This window comes from Ursus maritimus, unplaced genomic scaffold, assembly GCF_017311325.1.
Source record: "Ursus maritimus isolate PB19 unplaced genomic scaffold, ASM1731132v1 scaffold_3, whole genome shotgun sequence".
NCBI lineage: Eukaryota > Metazoa > Chordata > Mammalia > Carnivora > Ursidae > Ursus > Ursus maritimus.
The window spans coordinates 74,778,368-74,805,892 of NW_024425563.1; the positions used below are offsets into that span (position 1 = coordinate 74,778,368).

Here is a 27,525-nt window from a genome sequence, read left to right on the forward strand (position 1 = left end):
GGCTTTGGGCTTCAGCTTACTGGGCATGAGTAGAGGTGGGAATCATGGTTTTTTGACTTCAGTAGGTGGTAACTCTCTATAGCACGCCATATGGCTGCTTTTTACAATTTTATTATTGGTTTTTAACTCATTCACCCTGGGTGGGAGGTGTTAGGCCTCAGGCTTTAGTAAATTGGCCAGGTGGGATTTTGACTTTGATGGGTCACTGAAGCATATAATAACTTTGTCCCAAGAAAGTGACAGTTTTTATCCAGGCAAGACTGCAAGTGCCTGTGACTTAGACAAACTCTAGCTGCACAGGTGACCTCTGCATTCCTGGATATAGATGCCTTTAGGTAAGACTGTGATGGCAAGACCTTGAAATGCATAGGCACAGCGTGGCCCGGTATTTCAGGTGAAGGCAAGTTGACATTAGTCCTTTTTGACCTTGGAAGGAGTAACAATACTTCTTGCTTTTAAAGTGCAAGGCAGCTGAATTTTGCCTGTTTTATGGCATGTCAGTGAGGTTCTTGCTTTGTCCTGTTTGTGCCGGGATGGTGTAGGCAGTGCTAGCCCCACTGACTCCTCTTCTCTTCATTTTTATGGCATGTCACCCTGTCTTCAACGCCAAGAAAGAAAAGTTTGCAAAGAACAAGTTATGTGGTTCCAGTTGGCTTGAGATTTGTTAACTGAATAAACTTTTGCTGTAGATCCTGATTTCACAGACCCAAATTATGGGTTTTCCCAGGGAAGTATGGTAGATTTTTATGAATGAATAACTAAGAATGGATAGAAGCCCTTTTAATGCACAGAATATGTTATCCTCTTGGGATAAGATAAAGATATAGCTCAGAGTTAAATTGTTGTAAACCCACAGTCTAAGAAGGCAATTAAAAGAAGTTGTATCTTTTAACTCTGAAAATCAGGTTTTTTTCCAGGCAATTAAAAAGCAACTGGAATCATTTAAAATGAAGGAAGACTGGCTAAGTAAGCTGAAAAAAAGGGAGTTGCTTATTAGAAAAGTTGATATCTTAGCTGTCAGACTAGGCGAGTAGGAAGAGGAAAACGAGATCTTAAAGGCCAGGAGAGTCAGATATAAAGGAAAAAATGTTGAACTTAAGCCTAATTGCTTGAAAGAAGATTCCTTCTTAAAGACGAAGAGAGAGAATCATTTGTAAGAATAACTGAGTAAAAATACCTGGAAGATTAGGATGATTGTACCATTTGGTTACAAGGAAATTGGGCATATTTAAGAGGAGAAATTAAGGGAGATGAGTGCAAAATATTCCAACTTTTAGTAGGTGAGTAACTGCAAGGGAGCAGTCAGGTATGCCCCATTTTCCTGACAGAACATATGTGAGAAATTTACGGAATTTATATTCTACAGAAAGGCACAACAAAAATGAGACAGACAGAACAACAATAGATGGGGCTTTGTGTATATGTCAGTCTAAAGAAAGAGGTTCTAGGTTTAGGGAAACAAAAGAAGAAGAAAGAGACAAAAAACTTTGGGGCAACCCAGACTCTCTAATTTTATCTCCCTCATTATGGAAGGGTCCAGAAAATAAAATCTAGAGAAGTATATTAGAAAAATAAGCTTCTTGACTAAAAAACACAAAAAAGCAAGTGGGAGAAGCCACTTAAACTCAGCAAACACTACTAGTCCATCAAATACTGAAAGAAAACAACTTGAGCAGTTGAATTTTTATCAGTACTACTTAAAACCGTCAAGGCCATCCAAAACGAGGAAAATCAGAAACTGTCACCGGCAAGGGGAGCCTACGGACGCGTGAGACCCAAATGTAATGTGGTTTCCTGAATGGGAGCATGAAACGGAAAAATGACATTAGGTAAAAACTAAAGACATTTGAATAAAGCATGGACTTTAGGTGATGTATTAATATTGGTAAATTATTTTTGAAAAAGTACCGTACAATATAAGAGGTTAATAATAGGGAGACTGGATATGAGTATATGGAAACTCTGTACTATCTTTGCAGCTTTTCTTTAAATCTAAAACTCTTCTGGAATAAAAAAGTTTATTGAAAAGAATTGAATTGTTAGAATGTCAGATGAGCCTTTGGGCAATTGCAAAGGGAAATACTAGGAATGACAAGTTTTTTTCTAACTGAGGTATAATTGACATATAAGATTAATTTCAGGTATACAATGTAATGATTTGATATTTGTATACACTGCAAAATGATCACCATAATAAGTCTAGTTGCCATCCATCACCATATATAGTTAAGATTTTTTTTCTTGTTATGAGGACTTTTAAGATCTACTCTCTTAGCAACTTTCCAAAATGCAATGCAGTGTTATTAACATATAGTTACCATGCTGTACATTATATCCCCATAACTTATTTATTTCATAACTGGAAATTTGTACCTTTTGACCCCCTTCACCCACTTAGCCCAGTCCACCAATTCCCTCACCTCTGATAACCACCAGTCAGCTGTCCTCTGTATCTATGAGCTTGGCTGTTGGTTTTGCTTTTTAGATTCTGCATATAAGTGAGATCATACGTTATTTTCCTTTGTCTCTCTGATTTATTTCACTTAGCATAATGCCCTCTAGGTCCGCTCATGTTGTCATAAATGACAAGATTCCATTCTTTTTTTATGGATGAACAGTATTCTATTATATCTATATGTCTAGTTATACCTATAGTCAATCTATCATCTGTCTATCTATCTATCTATCTATCTATCTATCTATCTATCTATCTATCTATCTATCTATCTTCTTTACCCATTCACCCATCTGTGAACACTTAGATTGTTTTCATATTTTGGCTATTGTATATAATGCTGCAGTGATCATGGGGGTACAGATATATTTTTGAACTAGTGTTTTCATTTTCTTTGAATAAATACCCAGTAGTAGAATTGCTGGATTATATGGCAATTCTATTTTTAATATTTTGAGGAACCTCTTCCATTGTGGCTGTATCCACTTACTTTCCCACTACCAGTGTATGGTCCTCTTTCCCCACATTCTCACCAACACTTTTTCTTGCTTATCTTCTTGATACTAGCGAATCTAACAAGTGTGAGATTAAGGACAGTGTTTTGAGAAGCTTTATTGGTTCTCCCTTGGCTACAAAAAACAGGGCATGAATGTTAATAGTAAACTAATACAAAGTCTGTGATGATGATTATTCATTTGAATCAACCTTGGGGAAGAAGAACCCTGTCTTAAGAGACAGACTTAAAACCTAAGTGTCCTATAAGAAGAAGCAGTAGAAACAGTAAATGAGACACAGGGATGAAAATATCCCTTACAAGTCATTAAACACTGATGACCCTGGGGTTCAAGAAATGTAAAACTCAAAGGAAGAATGAAAATTAAGGTTTGAATATATTGAGTGGGAAAGAAAAGCACCTAAAATGTCTGATCCTGCCACTTTTGCAATTTTCCAAACATTACAAAAACAAACATAGAAAAAACAGCTTGAGGATGGGGATGGCATAATTGGATGATACCCCTCACCCCTCCTTGATAAACTTCCACTATCATTACCCCTTTGGTGGAATTGAGTTTAATCTCAGAGGTTATGGATTCTGAGCATATCTCACAGACTGAGTGGCGTCTTGGCCAGGCTGACACCAAGATTCTCTCTATTCACCTTGCTTCCCTCAGATATCCACTGAGGCTTTACTGTGATATTTGGCATTATTGAGTACTAAATTTGGAAGCATAATTTTGTCCATGATAACTTTTAGGAGCTGTGTAATGTGGTTTTTTTTTTTTCTTCTGAATTTCATGGATACGGGCAAATGCTGTGATAATCTTATATGTCCTATTTTTAGACCTTTTAGAAGTACATCTCATAAGAGACTTAGTGATAAATGTATTCATTCTTGAGTTTCCAAAAGAATCACCAAGTCTGGAGCTGCTGAAAGCTGCTTCTCACCAGCATCAGGAGTTCACTCTGTTGAGACTGAGTGGAATAAGAAATTGATGAGGATTAATTTTGGACTATTAATTTCTTAGTGATTTTAACTCTTAAGGGCAGTAAGATTTACTTTGTTTTTAACTGTGATTTATAAGAGAATTTGTATTTGTTTACTGAATGTAATTTCTTCTAAGAAATTTTAATGAGGGTTATTTTTAGGTTAGGGCATATCTTTATTTCTTTTTTGTAGTTGGAGAATCTTAATGTTGTCATTTCATTATATTGCTTATCCTCTCATGGTAAGAACTGAGTACGGTAGCTCCAGGTTAATTTAACTAACATGTTGTCAAGACTCCTTTAAAATCTAAGATCTATTATCTCCCATTATTGTGGAGGAAAAAACATACATTATAAAGGCACGTGGATACTTCACTTGAATACTCAAAATCAACATCGGAATAACATTGTAAAATTTATAAAGCAGTTTTATTCCACAGTATCATTTGGTTGATTCATCTATCTGTCCATTCTCCCATCCGTTCTTCATCTATTTTGACCACATACCTGAATTTCCCAAGCAAATGGAGATCTTTTCAAAGTTTGATCGGCACAAAGCAAGCAATAATGGTTTAATTAGTAAATAAATGAATAGATTCTGTGATAAAAATGCAAATAATTGGCCTGCATCTATAAAAACATTTAAATGTAATTTACAGGATTAACACCATGTTACAATTATATTGTGTAATAAAGCTATAAGAAGATACTAAAGAATGAATGTCTACTGTTCAATAAGATCAGGTGACTTTTTAAAAGGTCACAATTCTCGTATGTAGCAGACCATGGAATTCAGACTGCTTTTTTTCTCTCCTACATGAGGGTCCTTTCCTCTACCCAGCATGACCTCCAGGTAAATATGGCTATAGTTCCTTCTTTTATGGTTCTAGTTTACTTTTTTAAAAAATGTATATCTCTGAGAATATAAATTTAAGGGAAAACACTTTTTGATTGGTAGTAATTTACCTTCCTTAAGGTGCCCAGTGGTGACATAATTGATTTTGTTGCCATTGATTAAAAGCCACATTAAGTTTAAAACTGGCAGCTGAGTCCAGAGATAACATTTTCATAATGACTTTTAATAAACATGGAAGAAGTGATTTCATTGCATTCATAAATTTGATTAATGATATTTTCCCAGGACCAAAATAAATGAACTGCTTATTTGCATGCCTAATTGCTGTATTACAGGTAGATTCTTCGACAATATATATTCAGGACAGGAGAGGAGTATTCCAGAGATGGGCCTAGTAAACCACTCTAAAAATTGTTACTGCTGGTAACATTAGAAATCTCAAAATGGGCATGTTTTCATTTACCAAAAAAGGAGAAGAACATTTTGATTCATCCAGATTTTTCTTATGGTGAAAATATGAATATGATGTCTTTTAACCTACAAATAATTGTTCTAGTCAGATATTTCTGAGCATCTGACATGGCCCCTCCCAGACCTTTTTCTCCTTGTGTCTTCCACATCTCAGTAAATGGCAATTCTATTCTAGTTTTTATTCTGAAATTTTTAATTTACTGCTTGACTCTTCTTTATCTCCTCTATCAGCTCTACCTTCAAAGTGAAACCAGTATTTATTGATTTCTCATCACCAGTGCTGGCTTCCCTGTTTCTGCTTTTGCACAGTTTCAGATAATGTCAACCCAGTAGTCCTTGTGACCACATTCATGTCATGTTTCCCCTTTCTTTGGAGAAAAACCCAAAATCTTAACTATACCCAACAAGACTCTCTGTGATCAGTTTCTAGTTGTCTATTCCCAGCATCCCCAAATTATTATCTCACACCTAATCTCTAAATACGGCACCTCCCCACTACTCTACTCCAGCTTTATTGAGACCGCCGGGCATACCGTACCTCAGAGTTTCAGGGTCTTTGGCCTGTTATTCCCTTTCTTTGCAAACTCTGCATGCCCAACTGCTTCACTTCCTTCACTCTTTTGGGGGGGGGGGAAGGAGAAGAGAGAGAGAAAATCTTAGGCAGGCCCCACGCCCAGCAGGAAGCCCTACAAGGGGCTAGATGCAGGGCTCGACATGGGGCTCCATCTCATGACCTTGAGATCATGACTTGAGCCAATATCAAGAGTTGGATGCTTAACGGACTGAGCCACCCAGGTGCCCCCCCTTCAATCTTTACAATAAGGTCCCTGAGCATGCTATCTAAAATGTCAACACGTTATCCTTTATCCTGTTCTGGTTTTTTTCTCTTTAAAATTTCTAGTTTTCTAACATACATACAATTTTTTGTTTTTAAAGAATGATATCTGGAAAGTCCATAAGTAGAGTAATTTTAGAAAAACTAGATAATGCACATGGATTTCATCTCTGCAGCAAAGGTGATTTTCATAGATAAAAGTCCCTACAGAACTGCAAGGATTACTCTGACAGAGAAACAGTTTACTAGAAAGAAATCTTTTATGGTGGGGACTGGGAGAGGCTGTTTTTGAGATGTTTGGCTAACTGTTGGTGGCTTTGAAGTTTGAGGAGGTGTCTAGATCCTTAATTGGTAGGTCGATGGTTTTAAAAAATTAGTGGGGGTTGGATTCTCTGGGTAAGATTGGATGGGAAACTGGCTAAGGGCTTTCCCCTCTCCCTGATTCTGTGATTTTTTGCACATTTCTGAAGAATAGGATTTTCTAGAATTCCATACTATAGTTTGGGTCCTACAGTCCTGCTCAGAATTCATACTGAGCCTGTTCCTACATGCTATTGAGGGTATTTGTGTTCTACTTATCTCCTTTTTATCATATAAAATATTTGTAAAAATCAAGATATTGCCCACAAGTGGTTAAAAAAATCAAATGGCCAGAAACATTTATAATGAAACACAGCTGCTTGAGCATCCATGCTGCTCAGCAGGGCAACCCCTTGTAATTGTTTGCTTCTTTGGGGTCCTCTAACATCTTGAAATAGTATGCTTATACTGCTGTCTCTTCATTTATCAATTCTAGAAAACATTGTTTCCTTCCTATTGTCTGTAGAAGAGGGTTAACTCACATATATTATTTTCTATCAATTTCCCAATTCAGTTATGCCATCATTTTTTAGTTTCTTTCTTGAGGAAGTTTCTAACTATATAGTATAGAGAGTATCTATAATGTAGGTATATCATTGTTTCAACTGTGTGCAGTATGTCTTGGTTCTGCATTTTCCATAGTTATACTGTTAGTCCTTCTGTTCTTTTGACCACCTAATTTCCTCATCCCTATTTCTCAACTTTTGTCAGATATATGTTTACTTTTATGTTGTTGAAGGTTGACTAACAGATTCTTTTTATTTTTTAGACATGATATTTTGTCTGTAGGTTAATTCTAAAGGCTGACAACTAATACAAAATTTGTTTACAGTTATGCAAATATTGTTCAGTAAAGAGAAAATTAATTTGCTAAACTTATATCCTGTTCTCTTGAATTTCAAAGGTAGATCCCTCTGTCTACTATCAACTTTAAATGTATTCTTCCCTTTTGAATTCTACCAGCTGCTAAAAACTATGCCACATTTTAGTTGCAATGATATTTGGAAAGCAATTTTCGCACACAGTTTTTATCTCCTGGAGTTCCTGATTGCCTTTTTTTTCTTATTGAGAGAACAAACATATGTCTTCATTACCATTTCCTTGTTATCTTTCAGCTTCTTAATCATTTTGTCTATGTATCTGGGTACATTCTATTTCTTAAAGCCCATTTAAACTAATTTGAAGCCATTACCTTATATTTGAACTGTGGCTTCTATATAGCTTCTAGTTCCTGGAGTTTCTAATCGTATTTCATTTACCTCATATCTGTTGTACCATCATTTCCACTCAAACTCTCAAATCGTAATACTGATTCTATACAGTTACCCCTTGTCCTCCCTTCTGTTGAGAATTGCCTCTTTAGTGTTCTCTCTGCCCTTTGAAGCTTACATTCATTCTACTGGGAGATAAAGGGAACCAACAAGGTAATGGCATTTTGTAGTTTTGTCTGTTGATTCTACTTAGTATTAGTAAGAGGAACGTGTAAGAATTTGGAAGTCTTAGGTGCCACCGAAGTCAGAACTCTGTCATTTATTTATCCATGAAAATCAGTATTTAAAAGGGTGTTTCTATTCCTTAGCATCATAGAATATGCTGTATGCATTAAATTAGGCACTAAATAGGCCTTAGTGGCTGCCTAGAAACTAAATCTAGCATTGCTTTAAAGCTAAGAAAATAATGTATTTCAGTTTCCAAACCATAAGATTTGCAAATGAACTTTTAGAACAAAATCTATTTGTTAAAATTCATTGGTTAAGTTGGCAATTGACTAAGTTGCCGAGTTATCCTAAATGGAAAATAATTTCTTTAACAGCGTGTCTAGGCAGGAATTATAGGTTTCTTTTATTTCCTATAGGGTGTTGCAGCATTTAAAACTTATTATTAATTTAGTAGAATTATATAACATTGTCTGTAAGCCATTTGAAATGTTGTCCATTTACATCCACAAGGAACCTGCTGTGTCCTCAAGTTGATCTGTATACTAAAAAGGTCAGCCTAGGATTGTTTTTGGTAAAGACTCATAGAACCATTTTTTGTAGTACTTTCTTTTTTGGTCTGTTATATATCAAATGGAGATAAAGGTAAAAAAAAAATCTAAATGTTCTCATTAATTCAAGGTGTGAGGCTCCCTGGAAAGAAATGCAGTTATACCCTAGAGGCAGCCAGATTTCTGAGCCTTTACTTTGCCACTTTGGCTGTTTTACCTGCTTGGTTCTGTTTGTTCAGATTTCACTCACACAGAGAATCCATCTGCATATATACTAGGGACTAAATATTTAGCCAAGTTTGTAATTTAGTACTAGTTGAAATGAAAAACTATTTCTAAGCAGGTTTAGTTTATGATTGTTTGTACTCTTGTTTTAACTTATCTGATGTTTAGAAGGTTTCTTTAGTCTAAAGACTATATGTGTATGCTTGTGTGTAAAAGACATAGAAGATACATTTAAGATATATACATACATCTTAGAGTAGCCAAGACTGCAAGACTAAACTGTAAAGATTAAATAATAACCTTAGCAAAAACAAATATTCCTTTCATTGCTACAAATCTTGGAATAAAAAATAACCATTATTCTTAGTGAAATACAAAGAAGAATAAGAAGAAAGAGTTAAAACATTTATGAGACAGTCCTAATTTCTTTAAGGCCATTTATTTGTATAAATTAAATGCAAATTAATAGTTTGCTTACATGCCTGGTAATTTTTCATTGGATGCCAGGTCTCGTGAAATTTACCTTTTTGAATATTTTTGTATTTCTGAAAATATTCTTGAGTTTTATTCTGGGATACAGGTATTTGTAAACAGGTGGATGGCTTTGGGTCTTGCTTTAAGCTTTGCTAGGTAGGACTGTAGATATATTAGTCTAGAATTAATTTTGCCACATCACAGAAGCGAGTCCTTGTTAGTGCTACATGCTCCGGCATTATGAGATTTTCCACTCTCAGCTGTTGGGCAAAGGCGTTATTCCCAGCCCGGTGGGAGCTCCAGGCACTGTTTGCTCCAGGCATTTCAGATGATCACCTCCTCCTCCTCTCAGTCTTGGGTCGTTTCCTCATACGAATGTACTGATCAGTAGTTAAATGAATACTCAATCCTCTGCAGATTTTGGGGGCTGTCTCTCTGTGGGGCTCTCTTCTCATTATTCTGATCTGCAAATTCTCATTTCCTTCATTTCTCTGGACTCTCAGCTTTGTCTCACGTTAGGGACACTACCAGGCACTGCCTGGGTTTTCCCTCCCAGAGTCGCTGCGTGCAAACTTACACCTAGCAGCAAGCTGGAACAATCACAAAGCTCATCTCATTGTCTTCATTGCCTAATATCTGATTTTTTTTTTTTAAAGTAGGCTCCACGCTGGGTGTGGGGCTCAAACTCACAAACTTGAGATAAGACCTGAGCTGAGATCAAGAGACGGTGGCTTAACCCACTGAGCCACGCAGGCGCCCCATAATATCTGATATTTTGAAAGCCTCTGATTCATTTATTTTGCTTAGTTTTGTTTTAGACATTTCAGGTAGGACAAATCTGGTCACTGTTCCCCCATCGTGGCTGGAAGCAAAGGTCTACTATGTTTTTTTAATGGCTACAAATATTCCACTGTATAGCTTATATCAAAATGTATTTAAAGGACATAAAACTTACCTCTAATGTTTTCAAATTATAAGCAATATAGAAATAAAAACTCTTATGTATATATTTTTAAATGTGATAGGATGATAATTTTTTCTCAGTTTTTTCAGCTGATAAAGATGACCAAAAACACATTTTCCACCCATGTTTAGCTTTAAAAGTTCCAAGTTAGATTTGGAAAATTAGAAAGTGGCATTTAAAAAATTTATTTATATTAGAGACAGAGAGAGAAGGAGCGCACAATCGGGGAGGGGCAGAGGGGGAAAGACTCTAAAGCAGACTGCAGTGAGCGCTGAGGCCAACATGGGGCTCCATCTCAGGACTGCAAGATCGTGACCTGAATGGAAATCAAGAGTCGGATGCTTAACTGACTGAGCCACTGAGGCACCCCAACAAGTGACATTTTTATAGTGAGAATCGTGGTTGTCTTCTCATAGTCCTATCACTTCACGTTTCAGAAACGTTGCAAAGAGTAGCATCTGGTAAGGATGGTTTTACTCTCTGTGTGTTCATGTTGGAGGAGGCTGTGACAACTAGACTAAGGCTATAAATCTTAGTGTTTGCTAGATGGTTTTTAACAACTCATTCATTCAACAAATATTTTATTGAGTTTCAGCTCTTTGGAGACACTGACGCACCCAGTAGTGTTTGTTAAACAGAGGAATATGATATGGACATTTTGTCGATTCTAGTCTATGTTACGTTTTATAGTTTACATTCAAATCTGAAGATTTCCAATTTATAACTTTTATTTTAATTTTTTATTTGAGTGTAGTTGACACACAATATTAAATGAGCTTCAGGTGTACAGCATAGTGATTCAACATCTCATTTTACTCTGGTCACCGCAAGTGTAGCTACTACCCGTTACCATAGAATGCTGTTACAGTATCATTTACTATATTACCTGTGCTGTACCTTTTATTCCCATGACATATTCATCCCATAACTGGAAGTTATGTATCTCCTACTCTCCTTCACCCAATCATCGGTTTGTTCTCTGTGTTGATTTTATAAATTTTCTTGTTTTAAATTACTTTCTTATAAACAATCAAAAGGCACATTTTAAACAAAGCAAAAAACATTCAACAACCTAACATTTCACTACTGAATTTATTTTGTTCATAAGTATAGTGATTACCTGATTACCTGTAACAATGAATATTCCTTCTATACTAATATTTGACACTGGAATTTAACAGAATGGACCCAATTTAATAAATTTGGAGAAGTAGGTTTTCTTTTCCTCCCCCCTGCCCCAATATTTCTACTCATCAGAATATCTTACAGGAGACATTGTATAGGTAAACATCATGCCTGAGGTCCTGATGTTTTTCATAAAGACATTGAGGGTAGGAAGAAATTCTCTTCTATACGAGCAATATCCACATTAGATAAAATTTCAAATGCAAACTACTACTTCAGGTTATTCAGAGTTCTTCTATCTGTATTCATTGCTTCAGAGGCCCATTTTTTAAATGGAAATATTGATAAAGTAGTCCTCCCGAAAAAGATCATCTCTTCCATACAAAATCTTTATCATTACTCTTTATTTTGTTGATATACCAGAATCAAGTGCTAAAGCAATTGCTTGTTTAAAGAACTTATCCAATTTAATGACTACGTATTTCTTCCCATAGAAAAACACTTCAAGATTAAAAAAGGTGAAATTAGATGAAGAGAAATCCTGCTGTGAATCATACTTTGTGAAAGAGAAATATTTCACAGTAGTGAGCTTCTTAATTAATAAAGAAGCTAATAGGATTTTGTGAATAGGCCTGGCTTTGTGTTCCTGGCAAAATGCCCTAATTTTGGATTGTGTGATTCAAACCTGGGTAACTGGGAAGCTTGGGAGCAGGGGTAGATCAGATTTTGTGGGATCCGTAGCTTATTCAATTAGGTGAAAAGACTCTTACCAAAATAAATAAATAAATAAATAAATGCACAAAATTTGTTATAAAAGAGGTATTTGTGGAGATGAGAAAAATATAAAATCTTACAAATTTAAAAAGCTGACAAATATCACTAAACATTAAAAACGCACAATCCAGAAATTAATGCATGTTTTTAATAACGAATTGCTTGATGTCAAGCAATGTGTGTGTGTGTGTGTGTGTGTGTGTGTGTTTTCCAGCTTTTCTTCCCTGACTTTGTAATTAAGCTGAAGTCTTATTTATTCAAGGAAATATTATCAAGGACAGTAGAAAATATTAAATATACTGTAGAAGACAAAACATCTAAGAAAGAACTCCTACTGAAGTTTGGAGTCTATATAATTCTCTAGGGAGTATAGATGTCTTTTTTGCCTAAGGGACCAACAATAAAACCATTTAATTTGTGTTTTGTGTCTCTTCTTTTCCATACCTAATGTGCTGTGGTAAAGGGATAAAAGTTAAGTTGAGAAAGACGTAGAAGCCACATAATGTAATCCTGAATTAAAAAAAAAAGCCAATTTAAGTGGAAGTGTCATTTAATTTTACAGCAGTAATGAAAAGCCTGGTTTGTATCTTCGCAGGTTTCTAAAATGTTTTGAAGGTAATATTTCTGTTTTCTGGAATGTGTTGGTTCTTCTTACTAGAGAACTGGGAACTGGAAATTGTTAGCCTGGTGACCTGAAATGATGTATTTTGGCCCGAGGCTAGTTGACCTGCCAGGCAAATGGTAATGAGTAGAAAAAGGGTGTGTTCCTTACAACACTTCAATTTCTATTTTTACCTATGCACCCATACATCACCTTAAGAAGGGATATGCTATTGTGCATTTTAAGGTCCTACAGTACTGTGGCAAATTGGAATTTAGATCTTCCGACCATTGGTAAATTATCAATTCATTCTCTTGGTGAAATAAAAATATGGAAAACTTATATTTGAAAGAGAATTATTAATGGCGCTTATCTTGCCTTATTTTGATATTTTGGAGTATTATTAAAATGTTACTTAACACTTGCTGGCTATGGGTGGAAAGAGGTATGATCTAATTAGTATGTATTTAATGATATTCTGTTTCTAGTAGGAACAAATTAAAAGCATTTATGTTAGATCTAGAAAGGAGTTTATAAGAAAACTTACATATTGTTAGTATATGAAAAATATAAATTTTATATTTTTCCACTTAACATTTTATTGTGACATATAAATATTTTCCCCACTTAACATTTTATTGTGACCTATGGCAATAAGTATTTTTCAAAAGCCTTATTTTCATTGGCTATATAAAATTCTCCTAAAGGAAAAGCCTCTTCTTTCTCTGTCAACCAATAAATTGCTGCCAAAATAATCATTTTTCATTCCAGGGTAGTATCATATCATAAGACTACATTGGTTTTCAGAAATGGTTTTATGAAACTCTCTAAATGTTAGTGATCACACCAGGAGATTATAAAAAGAGGGTAATTTCTCTTTAGTCTCTGATTATCAATGTGCTTTTCCTAAGCAACTGCTTATTTTTAACTTGTGGATGCTCTGTGCCATAAAAATGACTACATTTTAAATCTTGCCTCTCGAAGGCTTGAATAAAGTTGTAACCTAACTCTAGAATCTATATCTAACTTCACCTAGACTTCCCATTCCCCAACCTCACTTACTGCAAATTAATTGTAGCTTGTCATATGTGTGCAGCCTTTTGAGATATATTTATTGTGAAAAGTTAGTATGCAAATAACAACAAATCAACCATGATTATTAAAATGCCACAAGGAAATTACCTGGTCTCTCTGAATATCAGTTTCCTAACCTAAAAAATATGAATGGATACTTTAGGGTAGAGACATTATGAAGTTTAAATTACGTAATTTAAGTGAAAGCCTATTACAGAGTCAGGAAGAGAATAATGTTCAAAAGGTGTCTTCTATTCTTTCTTTAGAGCCAGAGCTAATACATAAATTCCATTTTCATTTAGGTAACACACTTGCTGTTAAGTGGAGTCATTCTGAAACCATCCCAAGCAGATGACAAGCTATCTAGTATCACCAATATCTTGGTACTTTATATAGAGCAGCTTCATATAATAAAAATCATTTTAAGAGGCTAATGAAATAAAGCAAAAATATTTTACTGTTTTCAAATGACTATTTTGGTAACATATAGATAAATGTAATTTTCTCTTTATTATGGGAAAGGAGTACCATAACAATTTCTTTAGCAATATAGTCTTAAAATATACTAAACTATGGCTCTTTAGATGTAGTTTTATACAAAAGATTTAAGATGTTTCACATTTTAAATATATATGAGAACATATGAAAGAAGGATTTAAAAGTCAGTGTAGAGCACTCCTGGTACTAAATAATGTAAAACGTATTCTTAATAATGAAATTACTAATCAGGGATGACAATATTTATAAAGAAACATTTGCCCTATTACGTGTTTGAATTAATTTGCTTTTTACATTATATGTTAATATTTGATTTACTTAAATTGCACTTTGCCTTTAAAATATCATTATAATTTGAAACATATAGGTAATGCAGTTATGTAATTACTTAATCTTGGTGATGGGGATAGTGAGGGAAGTAGCCTGTCTTGTAGGGGTATCTCACAAGGTGTTTTTATTTTTCCTTAAAATTTGATTAATATTTATTTAATGATTAATTTCCTTTAAATTATTTTTTCTTTTAAAATTAAAGCAAAAAATTTTCCTAGTGTTTACATAGAATCAGGGTTTGCAACTTATACCTTTTGACTAAAAAATATATTATAAATAAAGGCTAGCTATGGTGGTCAAAACGTCTTACCCAGGGAAGAGAAAATTTAGTGTTAAATGTTTCTCTTCTAAGAGAAATCAACCAAGTGAGCTAATAGTGGTTGGACAATCTGCCCTTCCTTGCTCCATTTCCCAATCCTAGAATGAAATCGAACAATGAGAAGTAAAACTTAACTGTGAAGGAGTAGATACATGAAAGATTTGAGTTTGTTATTGGGTTTTCTTACTGTGATTGCCCTGTATCTATGCTTTTTTGATGATACTTTGATATCCCAATTTATTCTTCAGGTTTTTTTTTTTCCCCCTGACAAGAACTGTCAGAGAGGATCCTTTATCTAAGGTGAGTCATTAACATGGTGTCTTAGCAAAAGCCACATATATTCAAAGAGAAGGAATGACCGAGCCCATGATAACCTTCCTTCCTGAGGCAAGAGACATGAAATCACAAAGAGGTGATAGGGATATGTACATTTTATCTCCCTTCTTTTTGTTAACACACACATGCACCCACACACATACACACACAGAGGAATTTGTTTTTGAAGAATAGATATAGGAAGAGAACTGGCTGCAGAAATTAGAAAAACAAATGGAAATCCTTAATGTTAACTGAACTTAATTATTAGTCTTTGCTTTGCCTATAACAAGGTGCTCTTCTTTATTTCTCAAATTGGGAGAATGAGAGAGACATATAGAGATATTCTTGAAAAGTATAGAAAATTTTTATTGCTTAGAAAATAATTCAGATATCATAAAAATTTGTATCTCTAAAAATAACTGTCACCATTAAAAACACAAATCTTTATTAAGAATGTTAAATTTATACCTCGAAACAATACTATAATTATGTTCTCAATTTGATGAGCTCTTGAAAATAACCTGGCAGTTATGCTTGATTACTGCATTTTTCCTATTAGCATTTATTACTTAAGTAAACATGATACACAAACACATCTTGACAATTTTTGTTTTCCTAAAATATTACCTGGTTATAATTTTAAAGTGAAAATACGGCCATTACGAAATTTCCTTAAGTAGACAAGTTCTTAGTTTATAAATTCGGACCTGAAATAATTTGAGTACCTTTCCAGACCTCCGACTTATTAGTAATTTGGTGGTGGGTTAAAAAAAAAATTTCATTATCTTTGTCAGAGTTACCAATATTTATAAAAGATGATTACATATTGAGCCTGTGGCAAGATTCCATATTTTTCACAGGCCACTAAATGAACTATTTAAGTATTATTGAGCAAATTATACTTCTTTGGCTTTTATTAATCAACAATCAATACATATTTAGCACATGCCTTTGATGTGTTCAGGTCAGTGTTTGACTAGGAATATATATGCATAAGCCATCAATTTCACTTTTAAGATATTTACATTTGAAGAAACAGTAATTACACATAGTAGACATTTTTGAGCAGTAACATTGGTTTCTGATCATACCTGTAACAATGTGGTATCTATTTTAAATGTTCCAAGTATTTAGACAAGGAAGATGGATCTGTTCAAACTCATCCTTCTGGTCACCCAGCCTGAGAGGGGAGCAGGTGAGTCAAAGCAAAGCCACTATGACAAACAACCCAATGAAAACTTCCTGAGACAGGTAGAGTTGATTGTATTATGATGTAAAGCCATTTCTCCAATAGATCACATTCTTCTTTCTTATACTTTACAGTTGTGAAACTGTAAAATATTTGCCAGTAATATTTGCAATGGATATCCCTGTCTGGACTCAGGAAATTTCGTTGTGTATTGTCTTCCTCTTGGATTCCATGGTACTGAAGAACAGTATTTAAATTTTACTCTCTGAATTGCCCTAAAGCTCTATGCCTAGTAAGCGGGTAACTAATAAATATCTGATAATAAAATAAATAAATAAAATAAGCATCTAATACATAGGTCACTTAAAGGTTAGTCAAAAGGTATATATTAGATAGAATTTAGAGCTGATTACAAATACGAGCAGCAAGATTTTGAATCATTATGGATTTTAACCTGCATCAGAGGACATTGAACAAATATTTTCATGGGAAGAGACTCATTGGGGACAAATCTTATTTGTATTGAGTATTCTTGAAAGCAAATGTGGCTTATGTATAATAAGAAAGAATAACACTTTGACAGATACTGCTGAATGTCCTGAAGTATTTTAAATTCTGAAGCCTGTTTCAGATATTGTCGTTTTCAGTGTTATAAGGATATTTTCATCTTAAATTTTAGTATTTTTTTAAGTTTTTATTTTTTAAAGTAATCTCTACACACAATGTGGGGCTTGAACTTACAACCTGAAGATCAAGAGTTGTGTGCTCTACGGACTGAGCCAGCTAGGTACCCCTTAAATTTTAGTATTTTAAACATATACAGATCATTATTCATCTGCAAACTAATGCTGAGTACAAAAGCAGTGTTATATGAGTATATATAACAACATCATTAATATTCTTGATATTGTCGTGGTGATTGAAATTTAGTTCACTAGCAGCATGTATGTCATTGTCTTGTATTCTAAATCATTAGTGTGGGGATATGTATTAGACTACTAAGTGACTTGCTTTGGGTAAGATAGTCTAATTTTTTTTGAACAAAAAGACTTCTAATAGCCAGACACATGACCAGAAAATACATCATGTAGCTCTTAATGAGTTGCTTTTGGTTTCTGTAGTTAAATTGATATGGTTGTAAACAAAGTGAATCATAACACTTTACAACCTCAGTCTAGTACCTCTTCCTGGGAGCATGGTCCAGCATGGGCAGGAACAGACATAAAATAGACCTTTGGGCTGGAATTTCTCAGTGTGCAACTCTCAATGTAAAGATCACACACACACACACACACACACACACACACACACAGGCTGAAGCTGTGAAGCAGGGTGAAAAGAATCTGGATTTTTCCAAATCATCAGATTTATTTGTCTTATAATCCTGAACCTATCCAACACTTTTTTCTTGAAAATTTTATAACTCTAATTATAACTGAAAGTGAAATAGAAATGTGAATATAATACATTAATACACAAGTCAATGTAAGCAAATTGATTCAATAATAGACTAAAATTTGAGGACGTTATAAATTGCAAAAACTTCCATACATCTTTAAGACACAATAAAGCTTTATCATTTAGAAATCCACTTTACAGATGACCAAACAATGATTTTAGAAGACTTACTAAGAGTAGAGAGCTAACTGGTATCACAGCCAGCACTAAAAATCTTCCGCTTGATTTCTCCTGCAGGGCTTCCTCCCTTAAAATGACTTCATGTTCATAAACTACATTTGCCAGTTGAATATTTTCAGTTTAATAATTTTAAAAAATTGTTTTAAGGCTGGATGGCAAATGGATGACAGCCAGTTTCATTATAGTTCTTTATAATGTGACTTAGCTTCAGTTTTTCTTAATTGTTTCGAACAGTGTATGTTTGCCTGTGGTGTCGGGATATAGTAAGTACTAGATAAAAAAAATGATACATTCTAGGTCTTAATGAAATTCTAGAAAATACTAGTTAAATGACAAATCTAAGTAATTGTAAAAGAATGTGAAGATAAAAAGAATATATTTTAAAATTTTTGTTTATCTATTTATTGAAGCATAATTAACATACAAGATTATACTAGTGAATAAGAGACAATTGTGACACTATCTTTCACATAGTGAAAGAGAGTCAGTTTTCAAAAATAATTATTAGAATACTACATCATGGGGATTTCATGACCTATATTATCTATTTTCATTAAAACATTTGACAAAAGTTTTCTATGAATTCCTTAAGGTTAAAGCATTTAAATTTGAATTAGGTAGTACTATTAAGATTACTACATATTTACCACTGATTAATCTAAGAAATGCTGATCAGTGATAGTTTTTGTGGAGGCTTACAGAGGTGTTAGATGAATTTCATCTTTATATCTCTGTTAAAAGTTGTTCCCCTTTGGATAACCTCTCTTCATGTAATTTGAATGTCTAAAAAAGTGGCCACGGAGGCAAGACACAGACACACACCATCACCACCACCATCAAGATACAATGATGACTTCTGAGGCCTTATTTCTGGACATAAAATCTTACGAGATTTATCACCAAGGAAGACATTAGAAGGACACCTAGTTATAAATATTTTATAAAATCAATAAATTCTCTAAGGAAGAAAAGCAAGGACTCTTCTTGGATTTTAATGAAATAGCTGGCAACATTAAGGACAGCGAACACAAAAGTTGATCTTTCCTGAAATTTTCCATACTTTAGAAACATTTAATCATACTTCCATTTCAAGATTTCAGTATAACACAATGTTAGTTAAGCCACGCTATTAGCACAGTTCTATGAAGCCTTTAGGAAGTTTTTTTTTCTCCTGAAATACAACAGACATCCATCTACTGCTGTTTACAAAGTGAAAAAGTAAGCTTAACTCTAGCTGGTCTATTCCAGAAGACACTGAATAACTATAAAATGCTGAGTCCAGGTCCTGAACTTCTAGAGGAAATATTGCAAAGGATCTTATGGTTTGATATTCTTAGTTTTATATATTTTCAGGACATACATGAAATATGTGAATGAAAATACTCAAAAATTATTAAAATACCATTTATTGTTCTGTTAGGTAATTTTAGCTTCACTCAAATTCCTCCCAGAGGTTTATTTATTCTGGGTGCAACACCTTTGCAAAAGGGAACATCTTGTGTAATACATAAGATAGAGTACACACACAAGAAGGATTTATGATAAATGGTTTTATAATATCATGGTAATATAAACAACCTTTAAGAATTGTATGAAATAAATCTCCTGTGTGTTTTTTAATTTGTAGAGAAAGTAAAAGATAAGGATTGTTTGCTTAGGGAATTGGAAAAGGAAACCCACCGGGACATTTAATAAACAAATGTTTTCAAGTTTTCCTTGGACTATGTTCAAAAGGTAAGATTAAGAAAAACATATCTACTAATGTATCCACTCATGTAGCCCATGGGATAGGGATGTTCCTATAGCCCCTGGCTATCATCTGCCTCTATTATGTTAATAGAAAGTAAGATGGTCAGAAATATCATCTTCAAAAACAATCAAGCAATGTCAGAGCTGGAAAAAACACTAGGAGTACAGTTGACCCTTAAACAGCATGGGTGTGAACTGTGTGGGTCCATTTTATATGAGGATTTTTTTTCAGTAAACACAGTACAATACTGTAAGTGTATTTTCTCTTCCTTATGATTTTTTAATAACATATTCTTTACCTTACTTTGTTATAAGAATACAGTATTTAATACATATAACATGCAAAATGTATGTTAATTGACTGTTTTTGTCATTGGTAAGGCTTTTCGTGAACAGTAGGCTATTAGCAGTTAAGTTTTTTGGAGTCAAACGTTATACACAGATTTTCAACTGCACAGGGGTCAATGGCCCCCAAACCCTGAATTGTTCAAGGGTCAATGGTACTGTTTATCTTCATTGAAAATTTAAGTTTTCTCCTAGACTGTGGATTTGTAAAATAAGAAAATTTCAGAAGGGGTAAAGACATATTTTATTAACAGTTTTTATGTGATAAGTTTTTTTGTGGGATATGGGTAAGTCCCCTGGTTTTAGATGAAAAGTTTTTCAAATAATATACTTGATGTTATTTTCCACTTCCTAACCCACTTTCTTAATAATTTGGCAATATAACTAAGACATTATTAAATATTTATAGGTAATTCGATATTCCAGGTAGCTTGATACTAGGAGTGATGAGCTCTAAGATCAGAGGTTCACAAACTATATAACCTGTGGGCCAAATTCAGCCCACCACCTGTTTTTGTATGCTCCATGAGCTACGAATAGTTTTTATATCTGTAAATGTTGAGAGAATGGAAAGTATGATATTTTGTGACACATGAAAATTATGTGAAATTCACATTTTAGTACTTATATAAAATGTTAGTGGAACACAGCTGTGCCATTCATTTCATACTTTTTTTTTTTTTTTTTTTGCTGCTTTCACACTACAATGGTGTATTAGAATAGTTGCAAGAGAGACCACATGATCTGCAAAGCCTAAAATATTTACTTAAGATGTTTACTATCTGGTCCTTTCCTGAAATGTCTGCTGATCCCTGCTCTGGACTGTAGAACTAATTACTGCCATCTCTTGGAAAAGGGGTTGAAAATTAATGTAACATCTTTAAGGTAAAAACTGCTGGAGAAATAGGTGGAGATAATAAACGGACCTAGATAATAAATAGGGTTTTAGTATTCTCCTTAGTTTAATATTTGTAGTTTGATTGTGGTCTAATGAGATTAAATACTTCCTTGAAAAAAAACATTTTATCATATGAAAAAGTAAAACACTGAAACCTGAAATCCAACATTTATGGTTATGACTTTAAAACAGCAAGTCTTCTAAAAGAGCACGGAACACATCACTCATATCCTTGACACATCTCATTTACAAAATTTTATATCTGGTGAATATAAATATACGCTTTCGTTCCTAAAATCCAGTCTCTCGTAACCCCTAGCGCAGACGGAACAGCCAGGTCATGCTGAGCAGAACCTTGCTGTATCAGAAGCCTGGGCCAGAAACCGGAAGCTGGCCGCCTGGCGTCGAATTCAACCCACAGACATACCCTTTTCCTTCTTAGTCTCTGTGTTATCTTTGAAAAATTTGAAATAGTTGCAACCATATAAAAATTGGGAGATTTCACTTAAAAGTTTGGTTTACAAAAGTTCTGACACGCCTTCCCACGTGGCATCACAGAACTATCCGCGAGTGAGTGGCTGCGGACCTTTTCCTAGGGGGCGTGGTCTCCCCCATTGACCTGGGTCCTCAGCTGTGGGCTGCAGGCATTGTCAGTGACTGCCTGGCCCCCGGAACTTCGGTTTGGGATCCTTGCAGTAAGCTCTTCCAAACAGTGAGCTGCCTGAGGGAAAGGGGAACGGAGGCTTGCGTGAGAGCTCGAGAGTGTTTCTCTGGCGCACACAACCAGGTATCCCGGAAGAGGACACAAGTTTTACGTGAGATACGAGGTGACCTATAATTCACACCGACATGCTTCACTGGATGACAGGTTAGTGGAAACATCACTGAAGCAGAAAGAGAAGACTCCATCTACTAACAAAGATAATGGTTATTAATATGTATTATATTATCCCTGCATAAATTTTGAGTTATGGTCCTTCAGTCTTACACGGACTCGAAAAGTGGCATCAGTGACTTTATATGAAAACGGATGGCTATGCTTGGTGTAGCTCCATCAGGCACAATTAGAATGTAGAGCAAAATGCATTTTATATGAGTCAGCACTTCGAAGCGACACCGGTTATAGCGAGTTCCCTGTACTACAGGTGCTGGCAATTAGGTAGACAAACTGCTGGTGGGTAGTTTTGCTTAGGAAGTTCAGAGGTAGGGCGCCTGGCTGGCTAAGTCTGGTAAAGCATGCGCTCTTATCTCCCGATGAGCTCGAGCCCCATACTGGGGGTAGAGTTTACTTCAAAACAAAACAGGAAAAAAAAAAAAAAAAAAAGAAAGAAAGAAAGAAAGAAAGAAAGAAAAAGAAAAAAATTTAGACATCCCTCGAATTGTTAAATTATATGGCGAGTTTACGGGGTGTTTCTAACTCAGAGGCGCTGTAATTCCCTGTTGGGTTCCGTGACTAATCAGTTAATGGAAATACACGTGTGAAGATGTGTATATGGATGTATATATTATTTATCTGTCATCTATCTATATTAGGTTGAACCATAACAACGCATATATAGAAGAAGATCATGGACATCATGTGCAAGAGAATTCCCTGTTTTATACTTAAGGAAGATGAGTCCAGTGTCTCCCCAGACGAAGGTGCCATGTTACTGTCAGGTATGGTGTCCAGAACTAGAAGCTTTTAAATCCCAGATTACTGTTTTCCTCTCCCTCGCCTTTCTCCTCCTCCTTCTCCTTCAACACTTCCTTTTTCTCTCATGTCATATTTAGCGGTTTCTAAGTAACTGGAAAATATTTTACTCAGTCTACCATTTCACATTTTTTAAATCTGAAAATTAGACCAATTAATAATTCATCAGTCCATGGTGAATTATTTTCCCTACTAGGTGAATGACATTGTGCTACTTTGAAATAAGGACAGTGAATAAGGCAGAAAACAGTACCTGTCTCTAGATATTATCAGAATTCCCTATTAATTTCATCAAGTACAGATGAAAAGCATTTAAAAGATAGGAAATCGAAGCCAAGATTTCTGAATATATCGAAATTAACAAAAATGAAAACACTGTGAATTAGAGCCTGTGCAAGACAACTGAAGTTTAAAAGGAGAATTTGTTGTCTTAAAAACCTAGACAACAAAATAATCGATGTATTAAAAAATGAATTAAATGAAGTAGGTAAAGAATGATTTAAGTTTAAGAAAATCTGAAAATAGTAATTAGAATTCAAAAGAACACCAATTAATAAATTAAAACAAAAATTGTAGAACCGAAAGTATTTGAGTAGCGATAGTTCAGTAATAAAGCTTATATACCTTTTTAAACTTATAGAGTCTGCTAAATTTTATACTTCAGACACTCAGATTTACACTATCAAATGTTGGTATTATACTTTGAACTTTTTTTTATTTATTTTTTGTTTTTAGTTTAATTTTATTTTTTTAATTAAGTTCAACTGGCCAACATATAAGTACATCATAGTTTTTGATGTAGTGTTCAAGGATTCATTAGTTGCATATAACACCCAGTGCTTGTCAGATCCCATGCTTTTATTATGGTGAGAGGAATGACATATAGATAGAAAAGCATTTATCCATGGTGTCTTAATTACTTCAGTTGTCACGGAATTTTTCCACGATTATATAATTATTTAGAACGTTAATTTTTAAATCAAACGCATTTTGTTTATTTATTTACATATTTTAAAACTTATAGTTCTGAAACAAGTTTCTTTTTTAACCCTGGTAGACCTAAATAGTCTTTTAGAGGAAAGACACATTTCTAATATTATAAATTGGAAGGCGATAGTCCAGTATCTCCTTCAGAATCATTCTTGAAATTATTAAAAAGTGATCTGTAGCCAAATACATTTTGCACATAATCACAATATTCTTTTACATTCCATAGCTTTTTTTAAAATATTTACCTTTTTTCTATCAGTACAATGTCATTTTCATATTCCTTGTGTTTGAGTTATTATTGTTCTCTCAGAGTTGATTGTGTATGAATATTTAAAAACAAAACAAAAAGCCCAAAATGAATTAATAACTAAATTTTTCAAAGGAGAAAATTCTGTCAGCATGGTTGTGTAATAATGGAGTATTTACAAAGACATAATTATACAATATTAACGAGACATTTAGAGTCTGAATAAAAATTATTAATATTATTTGTTTTACAGTTGCTACTAACTCTTGAAAATGTTTGCCCTGGTTTATTATTACAAATATAGTAATAGTGGTTGGGTATTTACTATGTACCAAGTACTATGCCAACTGATTATATTCCATATCTTATTTAATCTTCAGAACAATTTTATAATATCCCCTTTTATAGAAGAGTAAACAGACTGAGAGTGTTTTAGCTCCTTGCTAAATATCACTCATTTAGTAAGTGGTAGAGCCAGAATTCAAACCTAGGCTTTCTGATTTGTAACCATCATACTTAATCACTATGGTTTACTTTCTGTTAACACTTCTCATTTTAGACATTTTAAACTGTTCCTCCCCAAATTTATATTTTCCCCTGAAAACGATATTTAATTGATGCTTATTCTTTCTTTATAAGATTTTGTTTATTTATTTGAGATGGAGAGTGACAGAGAGTAAGCGGGCGTGCACTCCCAAGTGGGGGGGGGGGCAGAGGGAGAGGGAGAAGCAGGCTCCCCGCTGAGCAAGGAGACGATGGGAATCAATCCCAGGACCCTGAGATCAAGACCTGAGCTGAAGGCAGATGCTTAACCAACTGAGCCACCCAGGTGCCCCAATGCTTATTCTTTTTCTCTTTTACTTTTTCAGATATAAAATCATGTCACTTATTTCGTGTTATAACTTGAATGATTTTCAGCGTTATCCCTTTCTTGAATCCAAAGAGAAAGATTTAGTTTCTTTGACCCTTTGATAAAACTGGAACATCTTTTGTCTTGTGTCATGTTGTTACACAGAAAAGCCACTCGTCGATACCGCACCCCCACCTTATCTACTTGTGGCTTGGCAACAGGCATTCATGAAACAATAAAAGCACTTTTAAGGACTGCCAATGATCTATAATAGATTATCTTGCTTCCTTACAGTATTTCCCTATTATGACCTTGATTTTTATCTGAATGAATTTTTACTATTTGTCATTTTAGTGTGTACTCACATTAGTCCCTTTGAAGAAAAATGTGTTCAAAATTTGTTTGGTCTCTTTGAATCTTCTTTTAATATTTCTTTTGTGGCGGGAGTTTGCTGTGATCATTCTCTTCATTGATTTAAGGGGTTTTGTTGTTTTTGTTGTTGTTTGTTTTTTTTTTCCAAATTGTTGAAAACTTTCAGTTGTTTTTTCTTTTTCCTCAGAGTTTCTTTTATTTGTTTTTTAATTTTTATGCTACTTCTTCCTTTCTTGACTCAGCTCCTATAATGTTCTGGAATATTCTTCCCATTCCCTTTGTTATTATTTTTATAGTCTGGTTGTTTCACATCCCATTTCCTCTTTTTCCTCTCTCTATCCAATTCCCCCCCCCCTTTTTTTTTGCTTTTGCACTTTTGCATTGCTTTCTTTTTCCTTTGCTTTGCATGATCCATCTCATTGATGTTTTTCTTTCCTTACCACTATTAAAAGGCATCTTTCATCCTTGTGGATGAGCCAAGAAAAATAAGGGAAGGAAAATAGCAACAAGAAAGCTTCATTGCAACAATTCTGTTTTTCTCAGTTCTTATTATTCCTTCTGTGTTTTTAATGACCATGTCGCCTTATTTCAGATAATAGTTTTGAACCGATACTCCTTTGGTAATAAATTACCCAGCAAATTTAATTTAGCACATACATCTGCACACCTTAGAAAGAAAAAAAGAAGTAACAAATATGCTCCCTGAAGAGTCTTTGTCTTTTTCCATATACTTAGGAGGATTCTGTGGCAAATCTTCCTTTATCTTGAAGTGATATTCTTTGTTCTTTGCTTTCTTCATCTTCCAGGATTTTTCCAAAGATGATAATGCATTTTTAGGGAAGCGCTTGGCTGCTAACGGATCCATTCTGTTACAGCAAAGGCCCCTGGAATTTTGTTATCTTCAAAGTTACTCAAAAGTGAGTCAGCTGTAAGTTGAGGCCAGCAAACATTTTTATTATTGCTATTTTCATTCTGAAAGTATGTGGAAGAGGACAGGCTTCCTCCCCACCAGTGTGAAGCTTTTTCAAGCTAGTATAGACGCTGCGAAGGAGTGACGCATCGGCGGTGCTATCAGCAGTCTTTGCTGCACGGATCCCCGGTTCTTATCAGTACTTGTCCCTCATACTTCTGTGTTCGCTCTGCATTTACCACATGCGCTAGAAATAGAGTTGGTGCTCTCAAGGATAAATAAATGAAAAAACCAACAACACAAGTCCCAGAGTGGAAGTGTCCTCCTCCTTGGACGGATGATGGGAGTGAAGGGGCAAGGTGTACTCTGCTTTATAGCGCTTGAGAAAGCGAAAAAATAATAGTACCCATAATAATAACAATACTAACAATGATAAAAAACTGACATCTATTGAATACCTACTTAACTTCTGCTTTGTATCAAGAATCGAGTAGTAATACTAACAATAATGATAACAACAATAAAATCGAACATGTATTGAATATCTACCATTAACAAGGTTTTGTGCTAAGTTCTTTGTATGCATTTTCTTTCTTAATCTTTATACAAGTCCTATAGAGTTTTTATAAAAAAAAAATTGGCTACAGCTAAGTAACTTGCCCAAGGTCACATACCTGGGAAATATTTGAGATAAATTTTCTGTCCATCCTTGTTTGTCAAAATTACAGAGACAAAATTTCTCAGTCCCTCAATATTCTTCAGGATATGCTGAATATTAACTGCTGTATGTGGAGCATTACAAGATATCTTTTTTCCTCTTTTTTCTCAAACTGGGGGTGTTGATAACCCCAGTTTCATCATACATTTTAATTATTGAATATGACAAAATTTTGGAACTCTGTGAGAGAGAAAGAAAATTATTGCAAGCCCTGAACACACTGTACAAATGCCCCCATGTTGCTCCCCGCCCCAGTCTCCTTAATAGCCCATGTTCAAAAACCAAGCAGAAGAACCAGCTTCTTTGGCTTGTTGGAAACATAATGTGTAACACTTGTCTTTAGATAAAAAAAAAAATCTGTATTCTAGGAATCTAGGTGCTATAAATTCTATTATTTGATTACATTTTAACTTAACATAATGTATCATCTAAGAAAGTAATGGCTACACTATTGCTAGTGGGAAATAAGAAGTTATTGAATTACACGGAAGCACTGTAATAGCTCCATAGAGTACGAAGAAAACAAACAAATCAGGAAAGGATAATCAATTTTCTGTACCGTGAAAAGCTAACATTGTTCTAATAAATAAGAATTCCTTGCTCTTACTTTTCATACTGTAAGTACTGTGATGCATTTGGTTTGTTTTTGCTATTCATTCTAAAGTAGTATTGCCATGAGAAGTTGTGTAAAACAGTAACAGGTTTAAGTTCATTTTCATAAAGGTAATTAAAGTTCATCACTTCTTGTTGGTGCAACGAGCCAAGCGATAAATGG

The 27,525-nt window shown here is 34.4% G+C and overlaps 1 pseudogene; it reads left to right on the plus strand.

Moving 5' to 3' along the window:
- Positions 1-27,525, plus strand: part of LOC103658784 — an 87,541-nt pseudogene that overhangs the window by 12,615 nt on the left and 47,401 nt on the right.